Source organism: Seriola aureovittata, chromosome 9 (genome assembly GCF_021018895.1).
Source record: "Seriola aureovittata isolate HTS-2021-v1 ecotype China chromosome 9, ASM2101889v1, whole genome shotgun sequence".
In the NCBI taxonomy this organism is placed as follows: Eukaryota; Metazoa; Chordata; class Actinopteri; order Carangiformes; family Carangidae; genus Seriola; species Seriola aureovittata.
Window position 1 is genome coordinate 25,995,046 of NC_079372.1, and position 21,769 is coordinate 26,016,814.

Genomic DNA, 21,769 nt, shown 5'->3' on the forward strand with positions numbered 1-21,769 from the left:
TAAATTCCATGAACCAAATGTGTCAACATGTCAACTAAGGTATTAAACAACCAAAACTTGCATCTGTGCTTCACACTACTTGTTTACTTCTGAGGGTTTCCCTATCCCACAAATAAATTTCAACAATATATATTTGCGTCAACCTTCTCCTACTGAAATCAGAGGGCAGAACATATTGAATGACATCTTGTCTTCAAAAAGAACTTTTGAAGAATCCTCAGTATTGAGGGTCCATGATCTCTCTGGGTGACCAGTAGGAGTCAGGACAGCCTTTCCCTCTTCTTGCTGCAGTGTCAGTGTTGAGCCCGTTGGAGTCCAAAGACTGACAGACTGACTGATGAGGAGTGGCCCTGTGGCTGACACAGCCATACACTTCCTCAGCCAGAGTAATGGAATGGAAACAGATCAGACATGCTGTGTTGTTCTGCCAGCCATGATCCATTTAACACACGACATTCAGCCTCAGGATGTGATTCTTTTCCTTAAAGAGAAAATAGCTTCTTAGTGGCTGAGACAACTCTTGTTGTTTCGGGGATCGTCTTCAAAAATATTTGTAAGATTTTGAACAAATAAAAGGCACTTTGTTTGTCTCCTGCACAATATGGAGGGTTAATCACAACAAATGCATACATTTGTGTTTTGTATCTTGACTATCCTATCATCTTACATATCATATATTTAATACATCTGTGATTGTTTTCAAATCTTTATGCAATGATGCACTCTCTGCACAACCAGTGCAGCAGTGCACCAACCAGTATGGTAATTTCCTGATATTGAAATTTGCTTTGCATCTGTGCAAAACACAGAGAGCAAAAACAGGGGGGAATGAGGCAAAACAAAGCCAGTTATATTTTAGCAGAAATTATGTCTTAGACAATGTGCAGCAACAACAAAATAGTGTTTAAGATATGAATAAACCATTTTAATTCACCATGTCCCCTAATATTTTTCCTACAGCAACCAACACTCTTTGCACCAACAGTTTTAGTATAGTGAAGGGTCGCCATGTTCACAGTCAATAATAAAATATTTCCAAATCTAATTGTCTGTGTCTTTACACCAGATTTTATTTCTCTGGTCTATAAATATATATGACCACTGAGAATTCATTAATTATAAAAACTAATGGAATTAAGTCTGTTGTAACTGAAATTTCCCTCAATTCATTGCAATTTACCATGCTTGTGTATCACTTATTTGATCATTTAATTTGAGTCCAAAAAGTTTCAGTCAGCAGGTCTGAGTTCAGCTCAGTTAAATTGCTGTGCAACCAAACGCTCTAACTTTCAGCTGAAAAAATATCAATCTTACTAAAAAGATTAGTACAACAACGCAATGTCATACACTAAAGGTCCCATATTGTAGAGATTTCTGTCTTTTTTGATTATAAAGCAGGTCTACGTTCTATGTTAGTACTGTGAATGTATCAAAGTGCTCAGTCCACAGATAAAATGTACACAGCCTGCAGAAACTGAGCTTTAAATCGAGCTTTCAGGACTTCTTTGTGATGTCACAACAAAGCAGTCACCGCTCTCAGCCATGTCCTAAGCCCCGCCCACCTGGACCCACCATCCATCCTTTTACCTGAAATCTGCTATAATTTTTCAATTAATCACTCAGAAAAAAGTCAGTCAATTGCAAGTGAGGCTCAAAGTCTGTAAAATATGGGACCTTTAAAGAAAGCCATCATAAGTATTAACAGCAAATATACTGAAATATTTGCAAATTGCTGAACAGTAACATTGTTGTATATATTATGTGATTATTAAAGATACATTATCACAAAGGCAGTGTTTACATGTTGCAGCTTGCTGAGTTATTTTTATTTGCATAGTGTCAGGTAGTTTAATCTGAATCAATGTATTGATACCTGCAAAGTAATTCGTAGCTACAGTTGTTCAAGAAATTAAGTGTATGAAGTAATTTTTTTGCCTCTGAAATGTAGTCAAGTAAAAGTATAATGTAACATAATATAGAAATACTGCACAAAAGTATTACTGACTTTCCACAGCAGCTACAATAAGCAGGGCAGAGCTTTGTGTTTCCAGTAGCAAAGGATATATCCACATACAAACAGAACTGGCCAATCACAGTTCAGATCACCTGTGCTAGCCTCTCACTGTACCTGATGCTAGCACCATAGAGTTTTTTTTTTTTTGTTTAACTGCTGTGGTGCTCATCTCAGAAAGGCATTCATTCAGATTGATCTGGGTAAAAAAAACAGGTTCCTTTTGAATTAAATGAGATGAAATTACAGCCCTAAAATAGACACCATGTCTCTTCCACAGAAGATTACACTTTCCCTCTCTTACTCATTTTAAATGTCAGTGTAACCAATCACAACTGCTGTCATTAACCTGCATTTTTGTTCATTTTGCAGCACCACCTTGGTAATGACTGCTGGTTAACATAGCAACCTCTAGTCTCTATCTGCCTCCCTCTCATTAAACAAGAAAATAAATTGTTTTGCCATGAGTTTGGACAAAATCTTTAAGACATACATTTTCAATTTAAGTCAATTGTTGCTAAATGTAGGCAGGTATATACATTCACAAGTGAATTTCATACTTCAGAGATGCAAGCTGGTCCAGCAAAAATAGACCAGACACATTAAGATAGCAAAGCAGGGAAAAGAGCTGGGCATGAGACACGCGGCTCACGAACCCAATGCACACACACACTGAGGAGATCGTGTCAGTCTGTGGAAGCTGTAACAGAGCCAGGACACGAAAAATGTACAACACTTGCTCTGGACATTGTTTGTTGCTAAATAGATCTAATTAACTGGTAACTAAGTGTAGTTTTTGACCAGAACTGCATTTGAGGGGTGTCGTTTGTCACAACCCAGCTCATGACAAAAGGAGGGAAGTGGATACAGTTGTACTTGGAAGAACAAACAAATCACATTAATTACATAAATGGAAACAGAATACATGAAGTAAATGTATGAAATGATCAAACAGTAGGTCTGTAGTGTGAGTGGGTGTAAACCAAACAAAAGAAACCATGTGGTGCAAGTTGGAGATCCAGCAATGGAACGAGAGCAACAGTTGTGTACAGTCGATCCAGTCTGGATGAACTGGCCAGGTACAACCAGTTGCACTCATGTAAACTCTGCCTATTAGGGCCTGAAGGGAGACACAAAACACAAGCAGCAGCCAAGAACAAGACACAACCTTGTAATCCATGGCAGAGCCAGAGGGCTGTCACATGGACACCTACTGGCCAATCAGAAGTTGTGCAGTGGGAAAAGAAGTAAACTGATATTTAAGTATTTTTTCCTCACTATAAATTTCCTTTCAAACTCTTAATGTATAGCCTCAACATAGACACAGACCATGATTATTTAACGATATCATAGGTTTATGTTACAGCTGTCAGATTCGATTATTTCAGCTATGTTTTGAGAGATCATGAGAGCATGAGATGAATTTACTGTGAAGAGGAAGCTGATCTATGGTGCGTGAAACAGAAAGAGACATTATGTCGTCATAACCATAAAAAAACCCTAAAAAACATTTGAATTGGATTTGTTACAACACAGTTAATGTTTTGCACTTGTGATTCAACCATGAGACACTGCTCCCTCTGTGAGTCATCTGACATTGTGTACAAAGAAAATAAACCAGACTTTTACATCCAGAGCCCTGGGTTCATGTCATTTATGCTCAATGTCACAGATACCAATACCGAAATCTATATAATATAGTAAAATAGAGTTTAAGAGTACAAAAAACTACTATCCTCACAAAGAGTCTCTGGTGTATAAGTCTGATATATAACAGAAAATTCAAGGTTGCAGTATCTCAGTTATGGACTGCTGCATGACTTCTTTGTACCATTGTCGCTCTTCGACAGACACAGAGGCTTCATAAAAGAGAGCCAGAGCCTTATACTGCAGATCTAACATCAAGCACGCAGAAAATTTAAAATAGCAGGTCTGAGTCTGAAAGGTTTTGTGTCTCTTTCTCTCACTTTGCTGTTCACCTCAATTTAAAATTCCACATCTCGGATCCATCCCTGCGGGCGCCACTTCACACTGCCTTAACTCAAGAGTATTAAGAAGCAGGAATCCATTCATCCCCACTGCAATTAGCTGACTTAATTTGCCCATGAAATGATGCAGCGGCCCAATGCCTACAGAGGCACTTTGTGTGTAGCGCTGATGAGTGGCCTTAGAACTGCGCTATGAAAATGAATCAGGGCCTAATTATTCTTTGTATACAGTCTGTGTGGACATTGGATGGTTTGCATTACTCATAGTGGATGTATGGATGGGGAGAGATGTATAGATCAGCCATGTACACACTACTGGGAAGCAGAGAAGCACCTCGTCGTCTTAAGTTAGAAATACAGGGTACTTAAATTTTACTAGCCAGTACAATATTACAGAGGTACTCATTTATCATAGAGCAAGTGTTCCAGTGAATCTGCAGCAAGAGGGTAACCTTCATTAAAGAAGAAATAAAAAAGAAGAGGGAGCTAACAGGCTTTACCAAATGGCAAAAATACTTGTGTTAATTTCGCTTGACTACTTGTAAAATGTAAAAACAAGCCAGACATTTATTATCTTTATCCTTTTTAGCATAACAGGATATTTATTATACTCAAAGTCTTCATTGTCTTTATTTTCTTTTTTGTTTACATCTGCTGTGGAGTCTATAGAGACCTGCTGGTGATTGTGACTTTATAATTGTTTCGTTTTGGCATCTTTACTCATTACAAGCTTGTGAAGCAAAGGCAAAAGACTCAATTAGCTCTAAAGTACGGTGGCCCTGAGAGCTCAACACACTGCAACTTAAGAAAACACAAGCAAACAGATAAAACACAAACAAATACTTTCTGAAATTGTTTTTGTTTTGTCAATTTGCATGTATTTTCTGTTGAGCTCTTAGCACCACCGTACTATAAATATTGGATCTTCAGTTGTCTATTAATTTATTGGCTATCATAAATTAAGAAAATATAAAAAAATATTAATATCAAATAATAACTTTAAAATGAATTAAAGTCCTCTGGGGTACCAGCCTAAACTAATAGCCAAAAAAATAGCCAATATTGTTTCAGTCTGAAATTATTACTATTAATCTGGAACTCTGATTAATAATTACCTTAAGAACTATAACCAAATTACCATATCAACAGTAAATTAAGTTGAAGGATTGGAATTCTAGTGGAGTTTAGCAATATTCACGTTTGTGAAACATTAAACACACTAGTGGTTATACTTAAAGACATTTATTCACAATGGACAGAGTAAAAACATAAATTCTAATCTAGTATATACAGGTGTGTGCGTGTGTGTGTGTGTGTGTGTGTGTGTGTGTTTGTGGGGGTGTGGGGACACAGACAAAGGCAAGATGACTGATTCAAAGTCAAAATTCAAATGTGACCACATGACCTGAACAAAGAGTGTCATCCCCAGATGTGATCATTGAGGAACTTTGTCTGTGGAGCAAAGAAACATCTGGTCTCTCGAATGAGTCCCAACAAAAGGCGGCTTAATGTCATTTGTGTCTCTGGTTTATTGAATTGTTTTTTCATTTTGCAAAATACAAAATAAAAAAAAAAGAATGGGCATTATTGCTCCTGGTCTCAAATATCAAGTTTTCTCAATAACATTAAATATTCATGATTAAATGAGGAACAGTAAGAGTTGAAGTTGAGGACAGCAAATTTTTTTTTTCTCATCTCACGGGAGATTCTGTAATTACTCCACCTGACTAACAAACAGAAGCAGCAGGTTCTCATTGCTTCTTTGACTTTGCCGCCTGATCTTCATGTCTTGCTGTTAAACCATCTGTCTGCACGCTGTCGACTCAGGTTAGTTAAACGCCATCTACCTCACCACCGTCTTTCTCTCCCCCTCTCTCCATCACTCCTATTTTCTATGTTTTACCCCCCTCCTCTAACCCCCTCTCTGATCTCCAGGTTATACTAAATAATTAATTAAAGTCACTTGCAAACACATGTAAACACATTAAACAACCCACCTGCCCCACTCTTGCTCTATACCTCCCACTTAAGGCTGAACGTTAGTGCCCTCTATGGCTGATAATGGGAAAACACCGGCAGGCTCTGCATCCCCTCCTCCTCTGCCCTCCTCCCAGCCAGTGTCTGTCAGAGTGTTTCTATAGAACACACGATGACTCTGCTGAAGTCAGATCATTGTTGCATCTTCACACAGGAAATTTTAATGTTTTAATAAAAGCAAACAAAATCCATTTACATTAAGTAAATGTCACCAACATTATGTCCGTCTAATTTCCAAAACGAACGAATGTGTAGACCAACATATCGTCACTAAAGCCTCAGAGTCAATCTGAAGTAGAAACTGCTCTTTAAAACAAACCCAAAGCACTGAATCCTGCAAAAACCCAATAGATTGTCGAGATATATGTGGAGTCAGTCTGGATCTGAACATAATGCCTGTTTACGGTGTGAGTCATGCTGCTAAAATGTCTGAAATAAAAATGGAAATTCTTTTATTCTGGCTTCACAGAATGATACGTGATATATGAGACTCCTCCAGGGCACAAAAACAAATATCAGAGGCAAAGAAGAAAGAATATTGGAACAATTTTTCCTGTTTTATTTCAACTTTTGTGTAACCTGGGAGGCTGCATGAATCTTTAATGTAATCTTAATTAATCAAGCAAAATAGCACAAGCATGATATTAAACACCTGCTCTGAAAATGAATTTTAGGTAAAATGTAATACAAAATGTATTTCATCCAGAGGATTAGGACAGTAAACTGAGGGTAAACACAAGAGCGGCAAGGTTTGTTTAAATATCACTCACACAGGTTCAACCAACAGGAGTGAAAATGTGTGTTTTCAGGACAAAACTGGCCAAGCAGGAAGCATCACTGATGCACAACAGGTGAGCATGTTCTTTGTTCATAATATGGATCCAAGTTAGCTTCCAGGACGTGGTCACCAGTCCGTCTTTGGTTCACACAAAAACAACAGGAATCAACACGAAATCACAAAATTCAACAACATTTGAAATCACATTGATCAATAAAACAAGAACATGCACAACAAGCCAAATATACATATCTAAGAGTGAGTGTGACAGCTGCATTTGGAAAGGTGGAATAAAACAGAAACTTACAGTGAAAACAAAATTAATGGGAAATCTTCCAAAACATCAGCTACTAAAAGTAACATTTATAAGAGATTCATCACTTTTTTGTTTCAGTGACTTTAAATCGTCTCGTGTCTGTCAGTGTTTACACATACATGATTGAAATCTCTTCAAATATGACAGTGCTGAGCCAAAATCTACCACACAGGACCAACAACTTCTCCAAATTAAACAACACAATATGGGACAAAATGCCCTCCATGACAACATGTTGCCTTTTCTGATCTGATGCCTCCATCAGCAGCACATCATGTGTCTGCTTTGATACAAATCAGTATTGTACAGGTTGGTTTGGTTTAGCCTAAAAAACAACCTGATTAGGCAAAAGAGAACTTGGTTAATGGATGTTTGTCATCATGGTAACAATATTAACCACTTGGTTGAAGGAGCTAATTGTAAGTTTTGCTATTGCTAAACAGCTAGCTTTAGCATTAACAGCTGTTTACTTACCAGTCTAGAACAAACTTTGCAAGTTCAGCATCAAACTTGTAAATTAGTTAAAACTTGTAAAACATGTAAATTGGTTGCTAGGATACAGCTAAGGCATAGTCCAATTAAGAGTGATCAGCTAAGCAAACAGGAAGTCACTGTAGTATCACAAGTTAGCATAGCACCAAAAAAATAGTTTTAGAGGCTACTTTCTTTTATTTATGTCTGCACATTTTAATTCATTTTAATACTGTTTAGAATGAGTGGGAAATGTCTGATCATGCTAATCTAATACATTATATACCCATTTAGTGACATGTTTTTGACAAAATGTTTCATACTTTGAGGTATGTTGTGTTATTTTTGAGAACGATTGCCATCATTATTAAAAAGCACTTACCAAGTGAATTCCACATCTCTTTTAATCTTCACTCTAGATGGTTCAAGATGGCGGCATAGTCTCAGCGGCTCAGTGCTTGCAACTAAACAGTGTTTCACTGTATTAACATAAATATAAGCTATTCAGTATAATAACTGTTGTGCAGTACTGCTCTACACTGCACTGCTTTGCGCTATTGCTGTTAACCAGTTGACATTTCAACATTTTATCTGGCTATTTATTGTATTTAACTAATTTTTTCATTTTATTTTATGTTTATGTTTCTGAGAGGTACTAAACATAATATCAATAAATTAAACATTTCATAAATTGTCTTATATTGAATGTCTCTTAAGGTTTCGTCTGTTACACCTGGCAGTTACTGAGTGTAAACATTCAGTAACATGTAATTTACGGTTTGTGTGATGCAACCCATTTAAATGTAATTACACATGTAATTCCACTTAGCAAACACTTGTATTAGAACATTTGAACTTCTAAACAGCTGCTGCAGCCAGCTGCTGTTCCGTATCTAGGATGTCACAAGTTTAATAGCAGCTCTGGTATCTATGAGCATCAGCACCATCAACATTCAGAAGTAATTTTGAACAAAAGTAAATACATTGGCCTGCAAAAATAAAACGTCCTTTACAGACCATTTATAAGCTTATCCTATAAGATCCCTCACCTCTGTTCTCTCCTACAAAATCCTTGTGTAAAACACATTATGGGTTTCTATTTAAGTTATGACCTATAAGCCTTTGCCTACAATGTGCCTCGTGTAAGAGGGAATAAAGATCATCTGTGCTTTTGAAAACCTCCTCAGGTAACTATGTTCCACCTAAAATGAGCAAACGGTGGGCTTATAAGTGATGTGTGACTAATCACATCTTACATATGCACTGCCACGAATCACACTGACGTCTATTACCTGTAAACCTGAAGCATAACCTTTATGCTTTTACTGCATGTACACATGTGAATGATCGTTTTTATCAAAATCATAGTTTGAAAGTGTAATTTCAAAGCCATGATTTTAATTATACCCATGATAATTTTAATTACAGTTTATTTAATTAGCAGATGTAGGAGATTAATCTTAAGCCAGTGAATGTTGATTTCACTGCTGTGGCCAGTGAATGTACTGTATGTATATTTAATTAGCATTAATTCTGGGCGTTGACAAAACAAATCTTGGCTGTTTCCCGTGGATGCTTCTGCGGAGCCAGATTTGCTGATAGTGATTCCTCTGTCTTTGCCGCTCAAAGTGAGTGACCAGGGCCGCTTCTACTAACACTGACGTCACGTGTGTACCCTCTACAGAGTATAACAAATCCATTATTCATATTCAGGATGACAATATAGGAGAATCTCATGGGACACGTTGGGAGACTTGAGCTCAGGTCAGCAGAGGTCCATCCGCTACAGAGGAAGTGTGTTTAATGAGTCCTCTGTGGTCTCCAGGTTCCCTCAGCTCTTTGGAGCCTTTCGACAGCACCAATAAATTAAAGACACTATAGAGCGCAAAACCTATTCCCACCGGGTTTTCTGTTACTTCTCCATCTTTATCGTCTTCATCTGGGTCTGTTCTTTTACAGCTGTTTATGTCATAATCACACAGGAATACATTTAAGAGCAGCTCAGCGTCCACTGCAGCTGTTGGGAGTTAACTTATTTGTTCGTTGTTCAAATAAGCAGAAGGTTGCTCATTCAATCATTTCACCCACACATCATAAGAGTTCAAGGAGTCGGGTTGGTAAAGTACATTTTCATCAGATAGAGTAACTGGTTCTCCAACTAAACGTAACATTATGGTTTTATCATATTTGTGTGAGTAAAGTTCAAGCTCTTACAACATGTTTGGTTTTTATTTTTAATGTGGAATTTTCTGCTTTCTAAGGAAATGTTTTGTCCTTATTTTGAATAAATTTTGAACATCAGTTCACTTGAAACCGTAGATTTCTCTGTGTCTTTTCTGGACATATTTGAAGCATGAGTGGATTTAAGGATTTAAAACCCCATTCAGACTGGATTTAGGGCAGATGGCGTGAATTTAATGTCTCCTGTGCTGCTCAGTGATTTGTTGGTAATTTTTCACGTTGAATTGCAGCTGCACTTACCTACTTTCTCTCTGAAAACTTCCTGGTCCTTCTGTAATTTTAATTCCATCTAGAGAGACAACCTTGTATTTAAAGTGGATCTCTGATTTTATTTCATTTTACTTTATTTTCATGAGAAGAGCTGCTTTTTAAAACCAGAAGAGCAAGACCCCTTAACAGCTCATCTAATAGTCTGCTGTACAGCTATGCTCTTTTAAGCTCAGTGTTTAGCCTTTTTTTTTTAACAATTTGTCAAATAAGCATAATGAAAAGTATGCCAAATTAGCTAGTAGCAGTTTCTGTTTGCAATGTTCCCATGGATGTACATACAGCTATCACTGAGTTACTCTGACACTGAAGAAAACTTAAAAATGGGGTGATTCTGTTTTTTTTTCCTATGATTTCTGGGTACATTTATGGATGTTTATTTGTGATGGACATAATGATATCCAATAGAAATGTATGTCACACTGAAAGGTTTCAATATCTGCTTCATGTTTGATTGAGTTATGTCTCAGAGAAAGAGAACGATTTTTGATCAAATTCACCTTCCCTAGTGTCTTTACCTCACCCTCAACCTGTCCTCTTTTGTTTTGGTCCTGTGGCTAATGTTTATTATAGACCATATCCTTAATGATGGTTAAGGCATCTGCAACGACGAGTTAAACGAATGTAGAGCATAGTGAATATTCATTCATTCTCTAAGTTCCCCTGTAGAGGACACAAAGCTCTTTGTAATCTGCAGGCCAGCATTTGTTTTCATGATGACCTGTGACGACGCTTCACATCACACCTGTTGGGCCTGTGCCTTGACGAGCTGCACCTGCAAGGAGTTAGTGCTCGTTAGACAGAGCGAGTGAAGAAACAGCAAATTCCAGGCACTTTGCTGTTGAAACATGGATGAATAAAAAAAACTCCAGAGCAACAATAAGTGTGTGACGTTGAGTGTAAGGCCTTTTCAGCCCCTACGCCACACGTCTCTGTCCGTGTGTTGGACAAATGTTTCTTTTATTGCTCTCCAGACAAACTGGATGATCTTTTTCTAGCCTTTTTTGGTTCCCTTCACATTCATGCCACAATATGTATGATCTTCTCGTACATCAATGAGTTCAACTCCACAGCACACACACCTGCCTCAGTTACTGTCCCGATAAAGTACAGCCTAGTGCGTCAACATACAGGGAGTAGCAGAAACACACCACACACTTCTTATTTGGCCTCTTTTCACTTTCTGATGTATCAGATAAAATGTTTGCCTTCATGATGACACCGTGGGTTTCACCATGGTTACCACACAATATTTCTATGGTTATATAGAAGATTACTTGCTTGACATTTACAATAATGCACCGATGGACCACTTAAATGTATCAGTGGTTTATATTTTCAATCCCCACTAAAAGCACATACATATACTAACAAAGAGTCTTGTGTTTGGTCTGTACCGGAAACAGACACAATAACTGTTATGGGGTTACAACCTCCATTCCATTTTTTTTTTTTTTTTTTTGCTGTCAAAATGAATTCGCAGAGCCTTGAAACTTGCTCAGCCTGGCTAATGCAATGAAAACACATGTCCACAATGGCTTTATTAAAATTAATTCAATGAGTTTTAATAGTGTTAAAACGAGTGAACTTGTCAGGACAGGAAATTCACCAATCAGCTGCCACATCACTCTGCAGTGATAACTTATAAAGTTCGGAAACTCAACAGGGAATCATACATACTTATAAGACATAAAAACTTAGTCATAAATCGGAGAGATTTTCTGAACATTGTTCATGGTCTACAAACATTATTTTACTGGGGTGGGTGGAAGACCCACATATTAGTCTGTAAACAAAAAGCATTATCAGAGAAGTGACTAAAGTGACACTTTGACAAGAAAATGTTATGATGAGGAGCTCTGACAAGAAACTGAGTGACTGTGGGCGAAGCAATGAATTTGAAGGTGGGTGTATCACCAGAATTATATAGAAGTATATATAATATATAATATACACATAGTGCCAGTCAAAAGTTTGGACAGTGTGTAACAAAGTATAACAAAAGCTAAAATATGTCTGCATGCTTTGGGAAATCACCGGCTTGTTCAGAGCTTCTTAGCATCAGCTGTCAGAGATGCTGAAAATGATACTGAACACACTTTAAAATAACTTTGCTTATTTAACTGTCTGTGAGCTGTGTATATACTGTCTCTTTATGTTACAAAATACATCAATCACAAAACATACATGTTGTAAAGGACACAAATGCTTTATATCTGGAACTGTTAAGTGTAAAAACAGAGGTTCATGTTGAGTAAACTGTCAACAGCGTTCAGCTCTCAGCTATTGTGGAAGTTAAAGAAAGTAAAGTGAATCATTTAGCTGAGGTAGACTTCATATTCTTAAACTCACATTAAAGCTGAATAGATATGTGTGTGTGTTTGTTTAGTTTTAAATATTGTCCCTCCTTTTACAACAAATGGTTAGGGTTAACAAAGAAGACGGTGATGAACCTATAGACTTAAAAATGGACAAAAACAATAAAAACGGATATAAATCGCGTAGTTTTTGGTTCCTCCTGTGGGTTCTGGAGCTTTTTAAAATGATCTTAGCCTCCAATTAGTTTTTATTAGGCTCATTTTAATCTACAATCACTTCTCAGAGCGTCTTTAGTCATGATACTTTTGGGAGACACACAGTAGAAGGTTTATAAAATGGATTATATAATCTTAAAATGCTTTCGAGAAACAAGGCCCAGGAAGTGAAAGGAACGATAAACATCATCATCTGCAGCCATGATTAATTACCTGAAGTACAGGTACCTGGGGTTATTTTTAGTCTGACCTGATTCTACTAAACAAACATTTTTCAACATTTCCTGAAGTTCACCTTGATTTCTTTTTTTAAAGACCGAACTCGGTTGTTTTTGTGAGCTGGGGGACTCAAATTAATCTGTCTGCTGCCAAAGAGGACCCAGCAGAGAGAACTGAGATTACCGCTCGACCAGGCATCAAACTGACACAGTTACAGCGCCAGAGAGTCACCAACACACACACACACACACACACACACACACACACACACACACACACACACAATAGTTCATTACTAGCAATTTGGTTGATCGGCTCACGTCATATCACAAAAACACCATATGACTCATTGAAGGAGAAGTCCACTGTGACCCTGTTAAACATGGCTGACCTTTTCATGGGCTCATTCTCTTGTCCCTGTCCCTTGAACAAGTGGTGAGTTAAACTTGACAGTGTAATGTGATGTTGACTTGTTTTAAACATTTTAGAGAGAAATGTTTAAGTGATCTGTTTGTTTGAATTATTAGGCCCACAATTAGACTTTTTCATTTTTTCAAACCTTTGTGTTTTTCCTAATAAACATTGCAGCATAACTTCAGGTAATCATTTTAATGGTTTAATAGCCCATAAAACCAACAAAGAACAGACCGTGAATTTTTCCTTATTTTACAAATAAAAGCACTGTAAAGCATAATAAAGAAGGAAAATCAACACAGAAAGTGTGTTGATTTTGAGAGTACATATTTGTTTGAGTTGTTCTAAAGGTGATTTGAAGTTTCTATCTTTATCTTTTCATGAGTTCTGCTCATTCTGTATTTATGGGTAGTTTTTGTCTGCTGTTTAAAAAAATCATCTCCAAAGCCTCTGCTACACTAAATATCTGATTGGTCGCACCCTTCTGTTTGTTTTCTGTCACTTCAGTTAACTCGGAACAACTTCTCCTCACTCTAGGCTCTGAATAAAACAGTACTGTTCACATTTAGTCTGCGTATAGAGTCAAGACAGGCCAAGCTCTGAATCAGACACTCTGATTGGCTGATTGGCTGTGACGCCACACACTGGAGCCATAAGGAACTTCGAATTGAGTGACGTCACTGGCAAAGAATGCGGATGAGAATCAATCAGTAAACACAGACAGAGAGCAGCAATGAGCCAGGCAGGCGGTAAGACTACTCCAAACATTTCTTAACTTTTAATTTTTGTGTATTGACCGAAGTCAGTGACTCACACGGAAGAACCGGGGCTTGTCGGAAAGCACCGACTCCCTAGTTTAAGGACAAAAAAACGACACGTCTCTCACTCAAACGGTTGCGGAGTAATGGCGCTCTAACGTGAAATTTAGAAATATTAATGCCCTTGGAAATGAACTGAAACACAGTTAAGCTCAGCACAGTTAGCCTGAAACGGAGAAGGCTAGTCACCATGGTTACTGAGCAGGAAATCCTATTGTAACGGACTGTGTTAATGTCAATGTTTAACTGTTATGATTGTTTCTGTAAGAAACTTTCGTTTAGTTCAGTCATAAGTCTGTTGAGTTGCAGTACTGATATTTCCAGACTGTCAGTGAACATGTTGTGTCAGCTTAGACACTGTGAAGCCTGTCCGTCATGTGAGCTACCTGTAACAGTGATTGGCGGGAAATAGCACACCTGTAATTGGCTGAGAGTGGTGGGGGTGGGGTGGGGAGGGGAGTTGTCCCTCCCTCTTCTCCCTGTCTTTTGGTGCTCGGGGTGTTAGTCGATGTTACGAGAGGCAAGTTGGAGAGTTACTGCAGCTCTTGTGTTATGTTGGCGTTGACTACGGCCCACAGCAGCCTGTGTTATTGTGCGCAATAAAGTTGCAGCGAAAACTGGCTTACGTCTCATCGTCTGTTTAACGTGGGACGTTACACTATGATCCACAGTGATGAGACTGACTAATATTACCGAGACTTAACAAAATAAGCCAGGATTTTCCTTTATCTGCCTTGATGGAATAGGGACCTGTCCTTTTAGTTTTGGAGTGGCTATTTAGCAGCAAAGTTGAGTGATAAACATTTTTTCATATACATCAACTTCAGTTTATAACTACCATGTGAAAACTACTAATATCACCATCATAACTACTGTATATATCTAGCGCAACAGCTTTATTCTCTAACATAATAGCAAGCATTTGTCTGATGGTCAAATAACTTCATTGTTTCTCCACATATTTGCTCAAATTCTGGTTCAGTTTTTGAGGATCAGTGTTGGGTTCAGCCATCTATCTTGACACACTCGACAGTTTCTGTAAAAAAACTGAAAGAGAAAAAGAAATTAAACCAGATTACAATGCAGCAAAAAAATTATTTGAGAAGAAATGACATTTTTAGACTTAAAAAACTAAGCTTTGTTACCACCATCATGTCAACTTCTGGTTCATTTTCTGCTCTTAGCATTATGGGAAATGTAGGAAATAACCAACTGAACTTTAGTGAAGAGCATCAGAAAACATAAATATGTTAAGCGGTTGAATTTGGATGTTTGTCTGTCCCTATGTTGGTTTGTGGAGCGTTGTGTGAATCAGGGATTGTGTCTTTATTTTTCTGCCTTGTTAGTGTGTTTGAGTGTTGGGGAGAAAACTCAGAAAAGGTCATCACTGCCATCAGCTGTAATGAGAGGAAACTGGTCCGATTTTGGCAAATGTTGATTATTGCGTTGTGAGTATTTCCTTCTCTGAGCAGCCAGGAACAGTATTTTTTTCTTCTTCTACTCTTTTTCTTATTGCTGCACAGCTTGTCCAAAACCACCTGCTTCTGTTTATCTTCTTCTGTATTTCTCCTCATGATCTGTAACTGTGGTTGGTTTGCTTTTTTTCTGATCAGTTAATTCAACAGTTTCCATGTTATTTTGTTGTCATGTGTAGGTATTTTTAAACTGGTGGCTCACTTCTTTAAGTGATGAGCATCGCTTAGCTACATGCAGATCAAACAAATGTCATTTCATTCGTTTCATGTCTTCCTGGGCCTGTGCATGGGCTGCAAGTACAGTGTGACGTTTGTTTTTGAACAGTGTTGGGAGAAGTATTCTGATCATTTACTGAAGTAAAAATAGAAACACCACAGTGTAGAAAACACTGAATTAAAAACCTTGAATTTTTCTTGAGTAAAAGTCAGTGAGTATTCTGTGCGTCAAAGTGTCAAAAGTAAAGGTAGTCATGCAGAAACGCTCCTTTCATGAAGCTGCTGAAGTCCTGCGAGATTATGTTTTCTGATGGATCTCATGCACACAACATAAAATGTATTATATTTTTCAGAGTCAAGATGCTCTGTATTAGAGACATTACATTTGTGGATTATTATTATTGATATGTTAAAATGCAAGAAGCATTTAAATGTAGCAGGCTGAACTGGAGAAGCAATAATTGAAACTATTTTAGAAAATGTTGGGTAGATCCTGCCTGTCTTTTTTTGCAGGACAAGTTACAACTACAATAATTCATGTTAGTACATTTAGTAACCTGACACTAAAAGCAAAAACATCCAACCTGAGCAGATAAAATAACTGCAAAACACACCTTTAATCTATAATAATGCATTATATTTTATAAGTTGATCATAAGTTTTGTATCGAAGATCAAAATGATCAGTATATCTGGCTGTCAAATAAATGTATTGCAGTAAAAAAAAAATACAATAATCCCCTCTGAAATATAGTGTAGTAGCAGTATAAAGTAGCATGAAATGGAAATACAGTAGTCCACTTAAGTACAAGTACCACACAAATGTACTTAGTGACTCCATTACCAGTTTTGAGTAGTAAAAAGTAAAAAATGAACAAATGAGTAAATGGTCCCATGATGCAAATTTGATGAAATGGCTTGGACACAATTTTAGATCAATATTTTTTGTGATGTTTATTCAAAACAGATAAAATCAACTTATCACAGCATCAGCCTCATCTGCAGTTTACTTGGGGGATATCTTTTTGTATCAGCACACTGTTGACAAGCTTAATGTTTGTTCTGGTGACTTTCATTTGGAAAATTTGATTTGTGCCACTTTTAATTTGTTTTGAATATGTGAATGCAAATAATCATTCTGTCTCCCATTCACTTCAAATGAAGCCTCCATGACCAATTCAAGCATGTGTTTCCTGTTTGTGTGCGACCTCCTGTCTTTGTTTAGAGTTCAGCTTTGATCCATGAATTTGGAAACAGAGAAGTCATTATGTCCCATAACCAGACCATAAACCGCAGCATTATTCACGCATTGTGCACTGTTTACACATTGATCACCCGGACCTTTATTTATGACCTGCATCAGAACCATGACATCACCTTTTTTTCGGCCAGGGTGAGGGAAAATTTCCTTGGACTGAAAACTGATGTGACCATGTCTGGTTAATGGGAAAGATAATGTGATTACACTAACAGGCAGTATTACTCTCATCATGTGTTCGTGTTCCTCTTCAGTCAGATGTTTAACTCCAGGTTCCCTCAGAAGCAAACAGTCAGAGTGCAGATGACATACAGGGTAAACACAGTCATATATATAAATGGTGACACGTGCTGTATATACACACGCACACACACACACACACACACACACAGTAACACTATGTAAAGACGTGTTCAGGATGCAGACACATAAACACACAGCAGCAGACCCAAATGCGCATACAAGATGGGTTACTATAGCCGGAGATGAAGAAGAGAGAGGGAGAAGGGGGGGTGAGGGGGGTGGGATGGGGTGGGGTGGAAGAAAGCACAGCGCCTGGCTGCATCTTTATCCCAGCAGACCCCTCCTCTCTCTCTCTCTCTCTCTCTCTCTCTCTCTCTCTCTCTCGTTCTCTCTCTCTGTCTGCCTGCCAGCTGATGCTGACTGGAGGTGAAGCGTTTTTTCTCTCCCCTCGTCATCCAGGGGAAACCTGGACAGACGGACGGACTGGCGGTGGTTTTGGGGATTTTGAAACCGGCTACTACTTGATGATGACAGTGGGAGGCAACTGCGAAATTAAAGAAAACAAACCTAAACCGGGAGAGAGAGAGCGACAGCCAGAAACCAAGACTGTGCACAGTAACGCAGAGGGGAAAGACAACAACTTCCAGCGGTTGTGTTCTCGGGGCGGTCTACAGGGAGCTTTGGAGCTGTTGGCACCAGAAAGGTAGGATGTTGCACAGTCTGCTGCAACGCTGTAAGTCCATTTACAACACGTACAGATAGGTACATGCATTTAGATCCGTGCATCTGTATCCTGGACCACCACAGTGCGCACTGCGTGAGAAAACGCGCCTCTGCCTGTCTGCAGTCTGTCACTGTGTTTATGTTGAGCTAAAGCTGAAAGGTTGCCATAACACACTGTATAGATACTGATGGCGCGTGGCGCGGCGCGTGCGTGACGTACTTGTTTTTGTTTTTTTTAAGTGTGGTTTATGCGCATTTATGGTGTATATTTGTGCGTGTCTGCAGTGCGCGTGGTGCGTTTAAGTGTGTTTATACTTGCTTCATCTTGTGGTGCGTTTGAGTGACAGGTTGTATTGGCAAAGAAAGATGGAAGTTAGGTGCATTGAAGTGTGTTTAGTTCAAGCACTTGCTCGGATTGAAGTGACACTGAACACTTATTCTGTTGTTACGTGTGTGTGTGTGTGTGTGTGGTGCATTTGCAGTCTTATTTGTGTCGGGAGATTTTGTTGCACCACTTTTTCTTGGTGTCTGTACTGTAAGAGTGAGTGTGTGTGTGTGACTCTGCTGTTACTACTGAGATACTTTACTACAGCAGATCTTTTAGGAGGCATGTTAGTGACAAAACATTGCATAAAATAAATTCAAGACTAGATTTCAGAGCACTCATGCAGAGTCTCACTAAATATTTTTTACAGATGTGGAGAACTTGAGAACATAGAACATCAGAGTACCTGGTCAACATAATGCCCATGTTTGTGGACAAATTACATGATGTGAATTAGGAGGCGGAGTCTACCAGGATGACAACTCATATCAAAATCATACCCATTGCTTTGTGTTTTGATGTTAGGTGAACATTGAATTACGAGGAAGATAAATGAAGAGCAAAGGGGAATTGAAGATCTGCTAAACTCATGATTCTGTGGGAATTGTTCTTCAAATTATGGTTGTGAGTTTCTTCTGAGACTTTTCCACAGTTTTGTTACCATGAAACTTCCATATGACGGTGGTTTACTTTATTTTAACCCTGATTTTTTTTTTTTGGCTCGGTAGCTGTTTCCAGGCTCTCTGAGCTGTGGCTGACAAGCGGGCTACGATTTTTAATTTAGCTGTCTTCTATAATCACCACCAACACGGCAGGACAGTTGACACAACTTTAGCCCAAACCCAAAAGACTGTCATATTCACAGCTGTCCCCCTGTAAACAAGTGGCAGGTGGGAACCAAAAGTGCTCGTCACAAAAGGGGGTCGTAACTAAGCCACTTAAATGTTACACCTGCAAAATATATATTATATATAAAATAATAAAGTGCCGCTACTGATAATGAAATTCTATAATAGACTCAATGAAGTAATATTAATTAATAATATGATAACATCAAATGACATTGCACCACTTAATAAACAACACAAATTAATATAGTTAACTTATAGTTAAAATAACCCAAATGTGTACAATAGCTAAGGTTACATTAGTTTCATTGAATGCATCATAATGTAATACCAAACTCTTAATGAAAGAAAACAATTGAGCTAGTCATTAATAATCAAGTAAGTGATTGATTGAAGAGTTAGGTAAATACTTGACTGAACAATCCCAACCTACTTGCTCGTTCTGAAGCTTTCAACATGGCCACATGGTCTTCATCAGCAGATGAGGTTTGCTCAGTTGTCATTGACCTGTAGGTGTTTAAACTTCCTTGTCAGACTTATTATATGTGTTGCTATTGAAGTAAAATGTTCAACTCTGCAGTTGAGTGCAGCCATGCAGAATGGTCTTACTGCTTTTTAAAGATGAAAGCATATTTGTGGTTAGTGATGCCAGAGATGTGACATTTGCCAGTAATGACTAATGACTTGTAACTAATCCCACATTAAAAAAAAGACCATAACCTGACAACAGGAGCAGGCGACTGATTAGTGCAGAGAGAGCAGCACAAATAGAAGTGGTATACAGCATGTGGTCATACTTCATAAACTGTTTCACATCAGGGCTCGTAATTGAAAACAATAAACGTACGGCCCACAGTTGGCTTACAGTCACCAGAAGGAAAATCTGGCTCAGTTTGTTGCCATGACTCAGACGTGGGACAGACGTGTTGCTCACATGTGCAGCATAGTGAGCAAAATCTGTGATATTAGAGGACCCAGAATAACCATCATAGCCTCATTAAACTGTAATTAAAAAAATGTCCATAAAAAGTCCATATAGTCAATGTAGTGCATTACTGTATATCTGTTTCCTTGGTGTATATGTGTCTTCAGTAGAGGCTTACAATATGTCAGCCTGCAGTCCCAGACCTTGAAAGGGAAGTAACCCATTGCCTAATCTAAGAGCAGAACGTTTGCTGATATTGCTGGATAATCCTGGCATCATTCACTGACTACACGTTCTCTCTTTCTTGTGGCTCTCAGCGGGAGGAGCGAAATATTTGTGTATCAAACTGGACTGTACCTAAAAGCAGCTTCCTTTGTCTTTTAATCCTTTGTCTACACTTTCTATACAAAGTCATAAATGTCTCAGCCAGGTTTGGCCAACAGTATATTGTTATTTTCAAGACCGACAAGTGAGTCGTACTCTTTACACCCAGAAGGTTTAACCAGCTAACTTGAATGTCAACGTGTCAGCAGAAATTCACAAAAGCAGATTATTGCTACGATAGAAACAGAAATATAAATAGCAGAGGATACTAACAGTATTATCAGTGTAGAGATGTCTCCGGCCACTTCTTTGTTCTACAGAGACAAAACAGAAACTAAGACGATGTTGTTTTTTTTTTTTATTTAACTGTAACTGCTTGGACAACTGTGAGCATGGTGAGAGGTTGGAAATAATCAGAGTGCATCTGCCTCCACAGTTTACCTGAACTGTTTGAACTTATTAACAACTGTGTTATGGGTTTCCTCTGAGGAGGCGCTCTGTGCCTGCAGGTATCAAGCAGCAACAAAGGATTGTTTAACAACTTGCTGATCTCTTGCTTGTTTGTCCACTTCCAATCACTCCATCCTCACAGTCCCTCCCTGAGTTGTTGAGTTTTCCTAACGTCTTTATTGAGGAAATTCCTGCTTGTTGAGTCTCAGTGAGGGTTTACGACTACATTCAGACCAATTTTAACCCTGCATAAAAAAATGAAGCCTCCTCATTAATTTGAATGAAGCTCATCCAGTGATGCAGCGTGGGTGCAAGGATCTCCAGCCAGAAAAAAACATAACAAGCAAACAAAACAGCAACAACAAGAACAAATAAAACACCATCATCTGCAAAGAAGTTGAAGGTGGTTACTGACCTGGCCAATTAAATACATGGAAGTCCAGTCTTGCAGGTCTCTACTATTTACCTTGCAATTGCAATTGCAACGAAAGGTAGAATCATTGTCACCATGTTTATTTTCCAGGGTTGTAAAGTCCTGTTTCATAATATCATGAACCGCTGTGTAGTGATAAGCCTTGAAAATCATGAATTTGGTACTCAAATTGTACTTCCTGGACCATTGTTCATTGTCCCACTCGGACGTAAAATAACACTGTAACCCTGTAACAGTGTCAGACTCATGGTGGAAAGTAAAGAAATTAACCAGGGATGTAATCTTTAGGTGTGTCACAATTCAGGGATGCATCAACAAAGGTGTGGTCCCTCGTAGCTGTCGTAGCCTGACTGGTAAAGTGGAACTGAAAAAAGGCAGTCGGGCCTACTTATGCTGCCTCAGTTTATCATTTATAACACTACATGTTCACCTTTGTCACTGTTGCAGGAATCAGAA

At 38.3% G+C, this 21,769-nt stretch overlaps 1 protein-coding gene across 2 annotated transcripts in view; it reads left to right on the top strand.

The window, feature by feature from the left end:
* The first annotated feature begins 13,966 nt into the window (after window positions 1–13,966).
* oprl1 (opiate receptor-like 1) overlaps window positions 13,967–21,769 on the top strand; it is a 93,380-nt gene continuing 85,577 nt past the window's right edge. Inside the window, exon 1 of one of the 2 annotated variants that reach the window (XM_056385280.1) lies at window positions 13,967–14,025. The gene's annotated coding sequence lies outside the window, so the exon portion shown is untranslated. Of the gene's footprint in view, window positions 14,026–17,666; window positions 17,989–21,769 lie in introns of those variants that run through there. The other variant, XM_056385279.1, reaches the window with a different exon arrangement.